The following is a 14,507-nucleotide window of genomic DNA, read 5'->3' as shown; positions in this document are numbered from 1 at the left end:
TTTCCCAATGAACTCTATTAGAAATCTACCAAGAGTTTCCTTCCATCATTGTTTCTGCTCCCTGAGAAGAGAAGGAAAAAAGTTTATTTGCAGAGGAGCTCAGTCACATTATCTTCTTTTTACAGATGTGGAAGTTAAAGCACAGAAACATGAAGTTATTTGTTCCATGTCATCCAACAGAGCAGTGGCAGACAAAAAATAGAAGTGCTCATTCTGTTGCATCACTCTGTCTTCCTGTTTTGATGAAAACATCTGAAAAGTCATTTTCATAGGTAAGTCTGTGAGAAAGATTCAGACTTCAGACTTCCTGAAAAGTCTGACAAAACTTTTAGTTATGTCATGTAAACAGGGGTTAGACAGAGTTCAGACTGAGACAAAGACTTCAAGCCTGAATTGTGGCATTTCTGTTGTACAGGTATTTATATTTTTTTGTCATTTTTTCTCATAGCAGGTATAATATTTCATCAAAAGATGCCTCAGTCTCTAGCCCCATACCTGTTGTATAACAGGATGCTGAGTCTTCTTTTTTTGTTTTCATGCTGCAGTTTTGTTTTCTTCATTCTCAAGGGTGGGTTTTCACCTTCCTGCCACTGAGAAATGTGTAAAAAAGGATGTACGTGTGACAAGAAAAGGATGATTATCCCATTAATATTCACAGTTCCATTTTAGCTCTGTTTTTTCCCATTGGTTTTACAAAATTATGCTGATTCATACCAACTGGGGCTCGTTCCCTGCTTCTCTGTAGCAACATTCCTATCTCTTGTGATCATAGAACCACAGAGTTGTACCCCTTCTTTTACCCCCCTCTCTGATTTTTCATTGTCTTCTATTTCTGTGACCCATCCTAAAAAAATTTCACAACTTGACAATTTGTACTTGTACTTCCTTTTCAGAACTCTGAGGTATGTTAGCAGTATTCCTCATCTTTGTATTGTTTCCTTCAAAGAATATATTCAATTCAGCAGCAGTTGTGTCTCCTACCTTATGCACATGTAAGAAACTGAAGAGGAAATTATATTCTTATATAATTATATATTCTTATTATATATTACACAATATAATATATTATAATATATTATAATATAATATATAATATATTCTTATTATATATTCTTATAGCTAAGAGGACAAGAGTTACGAGATGTGACTGTCCCTTTAGGCACTCACTCCATAAATCTGAGTTTACTGCTTGATGTCTTCATTTGTTATACACAGTATGTTGATAAAATTCTTAGCCCCACAACATATTTTATCTTTTTGGATTAGAAGCACTCGTGGCCAGTCCCAGTTTCTTGTGGGACAATTAAGTATTACTACAAGCCTGAGCTCTCTTACGATTCCCAGGCAAATCCAAAGCAAAGCAAAACAAAAAAAAATCCCCATCAGCAATGTACTCTCTGTTGCATCAGTAACTTGTGGTTTGCCAGAGAAATGTGTTGGAGTAGGCTACCAAAAGCAGGGTTTCTAAAATGCAAGTTTTGTAAATGGATAAATGATGAAAACAAAATAGAAAGTAAGCGTTCTAGTTGGTCTATACAGAACCCAAGAGCTGTGCAGTTACTTTATTCCTTATTTTAGCAAGAGAAAAAAAAAATCTATATGATTAAAAAGCTTTAGGTAATTTTGGGGGCTGTTAAATTAAATTAATGGCCGGGGGAAACTATTATCTCACTATCTGAAGATGTCAAGCTCTGAAAGAAGTATGGTGCCTGAGGAAAATGGTGACGTTGGAAGATAAATACTGCTGAAATGTGGCCTGGATGGACATTGTGCTGTGCAAGGGAATAAACAGCATGTTAATAGCAAGGAATTCTGTTCAAGTTATGAGATGCCCCCTGGTGTTAAAAACTTTGGCTGCTTATCTCTGTCGAGATGTTGTACGTGGGCAGGGCAGGTTAAAACACCAGGATAAAACACCTAAAGCATTAAAACAGGATAAGAAAGTGTAAAAGGTAAATGGAAGCTACATTAGGACACAAAGCTGCAGGAGAGGGATTGGTAGCAATGCCATTTCGGATCTAACTGCCCTGTGCAATGAGAATGAGCTGTAAGCTCCTCAGTTTTAGGTAACATTTTCAGCAGCAGGAATTGGAGGGTGCTGTATGGTGATCCAGCTGGGGAAGGGGTCAGCAGCATTTTATGGACGCTATAAATGGAAAGGAGGCTTGAAGAGGCTTTGGAGAGCCACAGAGAGAGGAGTGTCATTCTTCACCCAGATGTCTCCTTCGTAGCACTGTGAGGGTTATGGGGCCCCCAAACTTGCCCATGCAGCCTTGTGTCTCAATTCCTATCGCCCCAAGCAACAATATACCCTGTCTTCTTCCTACAGCAACTTTTGGGGCTGCTGGGAAGAGGAGGAAGCAGGGAGGGCTCAGGAGAAAAGGAACTATTTCAGCAAAGGGGAAGGGAGGGATCGAAGGTGCTGAGCCAAAGAGGAAGGGCCTTAGAGAGCAAGGCTTTCTGTTCCTATTGCTGGGGTGAAAAATCACTGCTCCAGAGAACCTGACAGTAATTCCTGCTGCCCTGGCTTTCAGGGACAGCAGTGGTTGTGCAGGTGGAAAGCAGGTATGGCCTGTGTGCCTTGATGTTTCTGTGTGATCCAGAGCCCTGAGGAGAGTCCCTGTCCCCACGAGTGCAATGGCTACCAGGACATGATCTTACAGCAGCCTTGGAGTTCAGGCAGAACCTCATGTAAAGTATCACCTGTTAGAGAAATGCTAGTAAGTAATAGTAGTAGTATCTTGAATAAGAGAAAGAAGTGGAAATAAAATATATTCAAGGTCTGAGGTTAGGCTGGCTGTCCAAAGGAGGATTTAGAAGAGTCAGGATTTTCTTGGAACAGTCTTGTCAAGAAAGAGAAAAGAAAACCTGGAGTAGGAGAGATAAACTGGAATTCTATTCTTGTTCTAAGTTGGTAGGGATGGCTCTTCTCCAAACCTAAGTGGCAGTTCTGTATGCTATGAAGTTGTCCTGTGGTGTTGGTTATCCAGGACTTTTCTGGAAATAAGGTCACATAAACCATGGGAACCTAAATATGTATAAAGAGCAGAATCAAAATCAAGTGATTCTAAGACTTTGGGGGGGAGTTCCTGCAATATAACATATCTTTTTTTTAAACTGGATATTTAGTATTTTCCAACCTTGTTTTGGAGGACCTTCAGGAGACAAAGCAAAAGATGTTTGCTGCTTCATTCAAGTAGAAAAAAAAAAAAGAGTGTCATAAGCTATTTTCAATGCTAAATGAATACTAAATCTCAACCCTTTTTTCTGTTCTTGGAGGAAAAAAAGAATATATTATATTGTATCATTAAGAGAAAATACCAGTGGTTTAGCCAGGTAACTGATTTTAAGGCCTAAATATTTTGGAGATTTGTTACTTATTAAAGTTTTGGTTCTCATGTGGATTAGATAAGTGAGGACAAGGAAATGAGGGCAAAATCCCTTTGAACAGAATGGTGAACAGATCGATGGTGGTTGTAACAAAATTTCATTTCAGCACTTCATTACATAAAATTTTTTTTGTAAATCAAACAATTCTAGTGGTGTTCTTACAGTCTTTGTTGCCAAAAGAAATAAGATTAAAATTTCATCTTTCATTGTAATGAAAGTCTCCAGCCCTTGTGATCAGAGGAATAAAGCCTTAAAGATCTGACAAATACACAAAATGATGGCTCATCCTACAAGAGTCAATTTAAAAACAAAAATAAATGAAGAGAAAAAAGGGAAAGGGTTTGTAGTAGTTTTCAACAAAGCCATTTTGATTTTACAAAGACCAGCTCCTGGTTTTGTTAATGCTCAGTCTGGTAACACTGAGTGTGAGTCCCAAATATGTCTTCTGGCACTGCACCAATTTGAGTTAAACCAAAATATATTCTCCATTCTCCTAAATGCAACTTGTGCTGTAGCAGATCTCGGAACCAAGCTATCTGAGAGTTACAGAGCAGTGCCAGACAGTGACTGCAGGCTGGCTGGAATTTGTGATCTCTCTCCTCTTGCCACGTTTCACCACTCAGAAGAGTCAAAATGATATTGTTCAATTATTTGTCTCCTTGGCTCAGCGTTCCCTTTCTTTCATGTTCTGGACCGGTGCAGTTCTGCATGTGTTCACTAGGTGGGTCCCCACAACTGTGCACTGGGGAAGTTTGCTGAGTGGCCTGAACACACTTGGGTAACCGTATCTCCCAGTTTTATTACCAGCTTTATTACCACTTTTGGTTTGGGCAGAAATTCACTGCACCACGTGTCTCTATGTACAGTTTAATGCTGGGAAGTTATGCTTTGCTACTTTCTATACTAGTCAAAACCAAAGCTTTTCCCCTCTTTGTGAGGAATTAACTGACTACAGAAGAAAAGAAAGACTTTCTAGCTAAATTTTCAAAAATTTTCTTTCCAAGTGTTTTTTATGAGTGTGCACTTAGATTAAAAAAAATAATTACCCCCTCAACCTGACCAAAACAAAAACCCAAACACAAACCTTTAGTTCTCTCTATCCCATAATGCCCCACGGAGAAGATAAAGGAAAAATAATTCAGATATTAACAGTATTTTCAATGTCCTCTTAGAAAGTCATGGTGCTCTGACTGAGGAGGCAAGTAGCTTCTTCACTGTCTCAGGCTGTGTCTTTACCCTGCAAAGAAAGAGGACCCATTAAGCTGCAGGGAGTTCTATTCTGTATGTGCAGGCTCTTCCTGACATTCAAACTCATACACTTAAAGCCATCTCTCTTTGTGGTGTAGTCTGTGGCACTGATTTAACTTAATAACAGCTAACTCTTACTCTGGGACACTTATCTAAAGATATCTTTTCAATGCCCACTTCCTGTATCTTGGCACCTACAGAAAGAAAAGCAAAACACACTATTTCAATTATTGTGAGGTTTGGGTTTATTTTTTCCTTCTTCTTGTGTTCCCCCTCTTACCCAGGCTCACTAAGTGAATCTGTTTCATCTGCTTATTTGACATGGTAAGATAATTCATGTGGAAACCTATCAAGAAATGCAAATTTTGATCAAACTCAAGGTTTTATTTCTTGTGATTTGTGTTTAGAGGGTGAAAAAAGTGTAGAAAATTCTTACACTATGTATTACAAAGATAAGCTGAGAACTAAAATTGATTGTTTTCTTGCTCAGTAACCAACTTGCACTAAGTAAAACTTTTAGTATTTTTTGACTGTATTTAAAGTCAGAAAATCTTCATCTGTCAAATGATTAATGGAAGATGAGAAAGGCTGTCACAGAACAACTAGAGATGGTAGTACTTGATGTCAGAGATCTGGCTCAAAATTCATCCTCAGCACTGACTACATCATCTGATTTGCTGCTTCCAGCGAGCAGGTAGGTAGAACTTTCCGTGTTTTACCCAAATGAGTTTTAATGGTCTACTTGTCCTCATTTTGATGGCAAGAACCCAAACTTGGAAAAAAGCAGCTTCTGTATTGTTTTAGTTGATTTATGTCTCCAAGTGATGGCTGTGAGCTCCAGTAGTTACCTCTCCATTACCAAGCTGGTATCAGTTACAGTCTCCCTTCTTCAGCTCAGGGCCAAACCTACATTTGGGCTGAGTGCAAGCGCTCCAGGAATCCAAAGCAATGAAGAGCAGTGAGAAATTCTATGAAAACCTTGAATCAGATTTGGAAAGTTCTTGTGAGTCTGAGGCTGGAGACGACCTGGGAAGGGGCATCTCGTGCTCTCCTGGACTAGTGTCACCCCTGTGTGTCCCTGGGCATTTACCGAAGTGTAGTGGGAGTGCTCTTCATTTCTACTTCCAGAGCTACAAAACCACAGAGCCAGACACACTGTATGAGGTTGGTCTGCTCACACTTGTCTGGCACCATCATTTCCTCTGGGAAAATGGCAAAAGCAAATAGCAACTTGTCTGTTTGCATGTAGGCGTGAGCCTCCTGAGAACGTATAATTTGGCACCGCGCATAAGCGAAGTTCAAACATCCTCAAGCCCTGAGCTGTTGACAGCTTCCCTCAGAATAGACACACAAACTGCGCAGAGCAGTTTTGGGGCTGCCTTATCTCAACATCACCTTCAAAACCTGTAATGGTTCCCAAGTCACCAAGTCACCCTGACCTGGGGAATGTGCTCGCAGCAAAGGGTGTTAACCTGTGCAGGCAGAGGGGAACAACACTTACAGTCCCACCGGGACCCTGGGGCAGGCACAGCACACTTCAGCTTCTGTGGGCATGGAATGCTTATGCCTTGCTGCCCCGCAGTGGCTGTGTTTACAAAAGGAATAATCCCCACAGTAAAGGCAATGCTGAACAATTCAAATAGTAGCAGTTTCTCAGGTTATTAGCTCTGCAGAACAGGCATTGCATTTACACTGGTTCCCTGCTTACTACTCTGAATATGAATGCAATTAAGCATAGCTGGTGTTGTCACACCTCTGCTATTGTCCCTCCTTTACAAGAGGTAGGATGGAAGTGCCAAGTATCAGTACTATAATGAAATCAGAGGGAAGTAAATACACCATATAAATATTCCAAGGCCTCTCGAGACTGACAATCAGCAAGCAAACCTTGGCTACAGCTCTGAAAATCTGCAGTTGTTAATAGAGGATTAAAGTGGTAGGGCATCCTCTGGGCTATAGCAGGATTTAACAAATGCCTGTGAATGCAACGTTCAATAGGACTCCAAGGCAAAGCTCGACTGTAACTTGGAGTCTGCACAGAGGGAAGAGCAATAGCAGTCCAGGATCATGTTACTCATCTGATTGCAAAGGGCTCTGTTTTCAGCGCTGCCCCCAGGGCTTTACCTGATCCATCCAAAGAGAAGATGTCTGCCCTTCCCACCCTGCAATCAGGCATACATAAACAACTCCAAATACTTTTCTGACTGTTCTGCCAGCTTATCCAGTGCCTGCTCTCCTGCCAAAACAACAAACTGAGCTCGTGTGGGTTGTGGTTGGGGGCAGAGTCAGGCAACAGCGGTCTGCTCGTTTCCTTTGTTTTTCACATTTCTCTTTGGCCTTTCCTTGGGTAGAATCCAAGGGATGGATCACTGCTGGTTCCATCATGATGCAGGAGGAACAGACATCACTTTTCAAACAATGACAGCTTTATGAAGCTAAACAGTCTCAGCCAAAGTCTTGATGCTATCATCAGTCATGTCTTTCTTCCCAGTCCCTGCAGGTGACTGCAGCTGGCAGCAGATCTTTTGACAGTCGGATTCTGTATGTTATCTCTGTTGGACCAAGCCTTTAAATAATTGGACAGGAAGATCTGGGAAACAGATATGCTGTTTCAAGGCATAAATAACATCGTGCTGAGTGCTGCAGAAAGCTTTTATTTAATTTAGTTTGATTTGGTTCAAATATGGTCATCTGGTTTGGCTTGCAACCAAGATTTCTGTAGATACGCACTCAGTTTCTTCTTAGACCACAGACTGTCACATACAACTCACTTCTCACTGTGCCTCCACTCTTCAGTGGGCATAAGATGATGTTCTTGACTTACAGGAAATGGAGATAAGGAGTATGGGAAGTAAGTTTGTGAGATTTTCTAATAAAAGAGATCCATATAAATAACTGAAGCACAGGACTGTTGTTGATACAGCAGAGAAATGTGCAGAGCATTGCTGGTACCCTGCCATCAGATCATGTCATATAACAGGGAGATCCATCCCTGTGATGAAAGCCAGACCATGCAAAGTAAAAACCATTTAAGCTGTTAAAGTGGAACTTAAATTTTGGGTACTTAAATTTTGTCTGACAAAGTCACAGTGATAGTGAATTAGACCAGTTATAAGGTAGAAAGTTTTTACTGGGACAGTGGTGAAACACTGGCACAGGTTGCCCAGAGAGGTGGTGGGTGCCCCATCCCTGGAAACATTCAAGGTCAGGTTGGGTGGGGCTCTGAGCAACCTGGTCTAGAGGAACATGTCCCTGCTCATTGCTGGGGGTTTGGACTAGATGAACTTTAAAGGTCCATTCCAACCCAAACCATTCTATGACTCTGTGGTTTAATTCTTCAATTTCCTTATTGCATATTGTGATGATTATCCAGAGCTTCATTTTAGGTCACAAAGTATTTTTGATAGTGATCAACTTCACATTTTAATCTGCAGGTATTAGCCCAAGGCTATTTCTTTGCTTCTAACACACCAAAATATTTACCTAAGTGGGAAAAAAAAAAAAAAAAAGAAAAAAGAAATAAAAGAACCTTGACCAAGGACACACACATTCCTGTTTGCCTTTTTTTATTACCCCACCCTTTTCCACAAAGGGACAATTTCAGCTACCTGGCCTTTTATGGAATGCAGGCTGGGAGGTGATTTCATTTTTGCTGTGTGGAGGAACGGCACAATCCCAGCAGTGACAGCATCCTGCCCCCGGTGTACCAGCAGTGCCCTTCAGCCAGAGGACCAGCAGCTCCCCAGCAGCTCTGGACCAGGGACAGCAAAGAAGCATTAGATGTTTTGACCTATGGCATTTTATGATATTTCCTTGCTTCCCAGAAGTCTGGGAGGCTCTGGATTCCTTGGCGTCTGGTTGAGCCAGGAAGATAGATTAACTGAAGGACTGTTACTGTTTTGTCTTGGGTGAGGCCTTGTGGGCAGCCAGCTGTTTTATTTTGTGTATTGCACAAAAGGTTCCTTTAAATCTGTGTGTTCTGGGGGTGAGGGCTTAGAAGAGAGAGGATAAACTGTGGGATATTTTTTTTTTCTTTGCGCAGCAGTCTTCACTAGCCAACACTGTTGGCAAAAGCAGGCAGAAGAGAGAAATCCCATTAGAGCAATGCTCACACACTGCCCTGTCATGCAAAGTTTAGGCCAGAAGGTTCAGTCCAATATGGTGCTAAGGGTCTGATTTTAAAATTATCTCACTGCCTGTCCCAGGTGTTACAGGGTGCTCTTGGAGCAGCACAGTATGCTGAACAGTTCTGAAAGTCAGGATCCAAGAGTCTCATGCTGTGGCTGGACCACAGTTCCCATGGTCTTGTGTACACGGGGAGCTCTGCTGACTTCAGTGGGTTTCTCCATAGACCAAAGTGTTCACCTAGAATTGAATGTTTATCTGTTTGCAGATCATGGGTGTCCTACATGCTGTTCAAGAGACAGCCTGAACAAAACCAGGAGGCACTGTGAGGTCAGTGATATTTGTGTAATCCACATGACATGGGCTTTCTCAGATCATCCTTTTATAATGCCATATTCTTGTAACACAGTTCTTACTCTCTTTCACATCTGAAAACAGAAAAATTATTGTGTGCTCGCTGCAGTATATCTCTTCCTGCCAAAGCTGCCTCAGAACAGAAGGAATAGACAGCTTGCTTTTCCAGCTATGGCTTTTTAAAACATTTTTATCTGATTCAGTTGGGCTCCCAGAGAATGTTCCATGGATGTGTAGCTTATTATATTATTACTGCAGTGTATCTGTGTTAAACCCTTTATCATTCCACAGCCCTTTGAAATAGGGAAGGCTTATAAATCCTGATTTACAAATGAGAAACAGTAGCACAGGACTTAACCCCTGTAAGATTTCTCTTGGGCAAAATTCCCACATGGGAAGAGTCTTTTGCCTTCTTTGTTCTTGTCTCAGACCACTAATGTCAGTGGCGGTGAATGAACCGTGTGGGATTGGGTCCATGCTGGAGAAAGGAGATATAACCTGACCTGCTGTAGTTGCCACTTGTTTCAATAAAAACTGTGAGCACGTGGTACTCTCGAAAGGTGGGTCTGAAATGATTTGCAGTGGCCCCCCTCTAACTGCTTGTGAGAAAACTGCCAGTTAATTTGCTAGTTTGGGTCCTTCCTGACTGAAAGACAGAAAATGTGGTATAAAAGCAGATACATCACCCATTCTGGGGTACCAAGGAAGGCATTTCTGTGTAAGTCTTGACCTGTCTTTGTTTTCTTATGCAAACTATAATGAGCGAAAAATAAAATTGATAAGCGTATTAATAAGTTAATAATTAACTTACTTAACAATGTTGGCCTTCGGATTGCCATTAGGAGGCATTTAAGCTAATACAGAGGTCTCTGAATTCTTATTCCAGGTTCCTTGCACACCTGCCTGTCTGTACTGATCAAATTCTTGAGGTGTTCCTCACAGCTGGTAGGAGACAGAAACTTGAACAGCATGTGTGCGTGTGTTGTATGGCCTGGGTAGAGTCCACACAGCTAAAAGAAACTCAGCTCTCAGGTTTCCAGGTTTATATATAGGTTTTTTTCTGATGCAACAAAATGCAAAACAAACTCATAATGTGTTTGGACCCATCCCAAACTGTGGGTGAACACAGTTTAAACCCCAAGACAGTGTAAACAGAAAGGTGTTTGCTGCATTCAGGCTTCTGTCCTTGGATTCACCCAGACAGTTCCAAACTCTTTTTGGTTTTCCTGTCAAGTTTCTGGATCTAACTAGACCAACCAAGATCTCACTGATGCATGAAATAAGATCTATAACATTGATGTCAGCAGTATAATCTGAGATGTAAATTAGACTGTCAGCTTAAAAACTGGCATTGTAGTGGTGACCCTCAGTCTCCAACCCCTCCATTACTTCACTGCTTGCCAAGGAGACTTGGACTAAAACTTGCTGAGCAAGTGTTGCTTTTCACCCCAGGAACTTGTGCTCTCTGCCTGTGGCTTGGGCCTTGCAACTCAGTGGTAGATCTGCTTTGTGACTGGAGCAAGTCCCATAATTATTTTATTCATAAATAATGAATTATTATTATAATTCCATTTGAAAACGCATCTCAAATTAGCTCATTTTTAGCAATTTACTGCAATACTTAAAGATAAATGGATGGCAAAACTGGGAATTGGAGTTTCTGGAAAGGTAGTTTCAGAAACTCCAAGTCTCAGGGGCCTTTTTCCTTTTTTTTTTTTTTTTTGCTTATCACAGAGATGGGAGAATTTATCCACCAGATATATTAAAAATACCACTCAAGTGTTCTTTGGTTTTGTGTGCAGGATTGTGTATAGAAGTGTACAGTCCTCATACCTATTTCAGGAGTTTGCCATTTACCCACCAAGGAATGGATCCACAATGCTGAAAGGAGTGTTTATTTGTATGTCACCTCTGTAGAATCTGCATTACCTCAAGAGAACATTTAGGGATAAGAACAGTGACAGGACCTGAAGTGAATGGCCTGAAGTTGTCTCAAGGGAGGTTTATATTTGGTATTAGAAAAGGGTTCTCACCCAGAGGGTGCTTGGGCACTGAACAGGCTCCCCAGGAAGTGGTCACAGCACCAAGGCTGCCAGAGTTCAAAAAGTGTTTGGACAATGCTCTCAGGCACAGGGTGTGACTCCTGGGGATGGTCCTGTGCAGGGCCAGGAGTTGGACTCGATGATCCTTGTGGGTCCCTTCCAACTTGGCATATTCTCTGATTCTGTGACACTTAAACCCACAAGATTTTCCATAATGGAAGATATTACAGACAAATACAAGATGGGTCAGTAAGTTTCTGTTTGTCAATAAAGCCCTTCCACAGCTGCTCTGACATCTCATCCAGGAAGAGGTTGACATATTGATTAGTTTCTGCTGTCTGTGCCACACTCGGCTCATCTGGAATTGAGAGCCACATCTTTCTAGTGATAAAGGAATTACTCTGAGTCTCCTGGAACAGCTGTTCCAGCCTGAAGTACACTGTCCTGTCACCTACCTCTGGTAATAACACTTTCCCTTCTTATCTGTTATGATAGGGCACTCTGCCTCATGTTAAGGAAATAAGGCCATTACTGTACTCTACTCTCTGTAAAATGCCTCATTTTTCTGTTGTACAGTTTGATTAAAACACATTCTTGGTTTCAGTTTTGAAATGGTTTTGGTTTTGATTGGGGTTTTATTTCCCCCCCCCTTACAGGTCCCTTCAGACAGGGTGCTTAATTTTTCAAATTGTAACATATAAATATATAATGTGCAATTCATAAATAATACATAATTATAATAATTCCATTTGAAAACCCATCTCAAATTAGCTCATTTTTAGCAATTTACTGCAATACTTAAAGATAAATGGATGGCAAAACTGGGAATTGTACTGGAATTTCTGGAAAGATAGTTTCAGGAACTCTTAGTCTCAAGGGCCTTTTTTCCTTTTTTTTTTTTTTTTGCTTAGCACAGAGATGAGAGAGTTTACCCACCAGATATATTAAACATACCACTCAGGTGTTCTTCAGTTTTGTGTGCAGGGTTGTGTATAGGAGTGTACAGTCCTCAAACCTTTACACCTCTGGTGTAACCTGGTTTTTTTTCAGATGTTTTTACCTATGTAAGATTTTGAACTTGGTACAGAATAAACGTGGTCTCAGCACGGTGTGAAAAGCTCTAACACCGTCCTTGCATTAAAGCTGCCCCTGTCTGACACAACAGTACAAAGTTCAGGCTGAACTGGATGGACTGTTCTGATACAATTTTCTTTATCTTATCAAAAGTTCCCCAGTGAGCCAGGTGAGTCCTGAGCACTTCTTGGTCTCTGGTTCCCTGGCTCAGTCTCTCTCTTCAGGCTTCCTGAGTCAGTTTGCTGTTCTCTGGCCACTGTTCTCTAATATTCTGCTTATTTTTTCTCTGGTCATTTTTATCCATGCCCATATGTTAGGAATATTTTGGTTCATAAAACTCTGACTTGCCTTAATCTGCATAAGAATAAAACATTTCTTTCTCACATTTTCCTACTTCTGTCTCTGAATGTAGTCACAAAAATTTTGATTGCTGTGTATACTTACCCTGGTCATTTTGGGTTCCCTGCCACCACATTTCCTATGCACAAAATCATATTAAACTGGCTAGCAGTTTCCCCACTGACCATTTCTACATTTCCAAAATGATAACTGTATATTAAATAACAATTGCATCTTTGCAGGGACAGTCACAGCTGTGGTTGGCACCAGTAGCTTGAAGCAGTGGGCTGTAAATCTGGCTCGTGACATTTATTACATCTCTCTCCTCTGAGAAATATTCAAGTCACAGTTTAAGACCATTATGGACAATTTGTCCAGACTTCAGTGAGGCTACTACAAAATAAAAAAATCATTTTCATATGTTTAGCTCCAGTTTTATTTCTCATGATGTGTGGGTAGTGGCTCATTTTTCTGAAAGGCCTCTCTTTGGCCAACTTGCTTTCCAGCTGACCTTATAAGATTGCACCGTGTGTCTGAAAAATCAATTAAAAAAGAACTGGAATACATTTCTATTATATATTAACACGTGTCCTTGTAAAGAAGGGCCGTGATCTGGGTATGCAAAAGCTAATAATTGACCAACTTCTGGTGCCATACTATTTGTTCTATTCATTTTCTTTGCAGAAAGCATGCCAACACTTTGGAGGGACACTAAAAAAAATCTGCAGAATACTCATACCAAGTTTAAATGGGCACATTTTAAAATGTTGAGCAATGATTATCAGTGTTTATCACCAAGGACTGCAAAGCTCTTCTAACAAAAGACAGAAAGTAGATTTTATAGGCTAATGGTAGTGCATGAAAAATAGGTTTATTTTGGCTCATTGCAAGACTGAAAAAAAAAAAAAAGCCGAAGATCTAATGTGATAAAGGCACATGAAACGACTGGTTTGTGGTTTTTTTTACAAGAGACAAGTTCAGCATCTGATTTCAGGAAGTTTCTGAGGGCTCCGCGAGGTGCTCAGCATTTACACAACTGTCTGCAAACCACTCTGACACTGCAGCTGAACGGGGACCTCTGACTCGGGGGAGAAGGTCTCTTGTGGGAACAAAGAGGACAAGGCACTCCTGTGTCAGTTGAAGTGACAAGAGGGGATGTAGCCTGGAACTGTCATGTCCAGTGGCAGCTGAGAACTGATTTGGCCTCCACCCTTGTTTGCCTTCCTTAACTTGTGTGCAGTCTTTTGTTACTCACTGACCGTACTCCTTTTCCTCCAACTAGAATTGCTTTTTGCCCTGGAATTATTTCAGTTCCACAGATCTCATACCACAGGACTATTTCTTCCCTAAAATGGTTTCACTGCACTAATCCTTCACAGAATCATCATCTTAGAATCATTGAATAGTCAGGGTTTGGAGGGGACCTTAAAGATCACCCAGTTCCAACCTCTCTGCCATAGGCAGTGACACCTTCCACTAGACCTGGTTGCTCAGAGCTCCATCCAACCTGGCCTTACACAATTCCAGGGATGGAGCATCCACAACTTCTCTGGGAAATCTGTGCCAGTGCCTCACCACCCTCACGGTGAAGGATTTTTCCTTAATATCTAATCTAAACCAACTCTCCACCAGTTTGAGCCCATTTCCCCTCGTCCTATCACTACATGCCCTTGTAAATAGTTGCTCTCCATCTTTCTTGTAGGTTGCCTTCAGGTACTGCAAGGATGCAATGAGGTCACCCCAAAGCCTTCCCTTTTCCAGTCCAATTGGTATGTGGCTGGGAATCATTTTGAGTTGCTATGCTCATGGAGGTACCACAGCTTCTTTGGCTTCATGGCACTCCCAGGAGCTGCCAGGACCTCTGGAAGAGTCTCACCATGTTCAGAACTACCTCACAGGACTAAGACTAAAATAAATCACTCTTATCTCTTCTCA

The 14,507-nt window shown here is 41.2% G+C and overlaps 1 long non-coding RNA gene across 1 annotated transcript in view; it reads left to right on the top strand.

Moving 5' to 3' along the window:
* Nucleotides 1-10,650, top strand: part of LOC114062388 — an 11,452-nt gene extending 802 nt beyond the window's left edge. The window contains exons 2-4 of the long non-coding RNA XR_003572368.1: nucleotides 126-272; nucleotides 9,032-9,093; nucleotides 10,570-10,650. This is a non-coding gene — a long non-coding RNA (uncharacterized LOC114062388). The remainder of the gene's footprint in view (nucleotides 1-125; nucleotides 273-9,031; nucleotides 9,094-10,569) is intronic.
* The last annotated feature ends 3,857 nt before the right edge of the window (nucleotides 10,651-14,507 follow it).

Source organism: Empidonax traillii, unplaced genomic scaffold, assembly GCF_003031625.1.
Source record: "Empidonax traillii isolate 1590-97213 ecotype Southwest subspecies unplaced genomic scaffold, ASM303162v1 scaffold404:size960789, whole genome shotgun sequence".
Classification (NCBI taxonomy): domain Eukaryota; kingdom Metazoa; phylum Chordata; class Aves; order Passeriformes; family Tyrannidae; genus Empidonax; species Empidonax traillii.
Note: the sequence above shows the minus strand (reverse complement) of the source record. Positions and strands in the feature narration are given on the sequence as shown.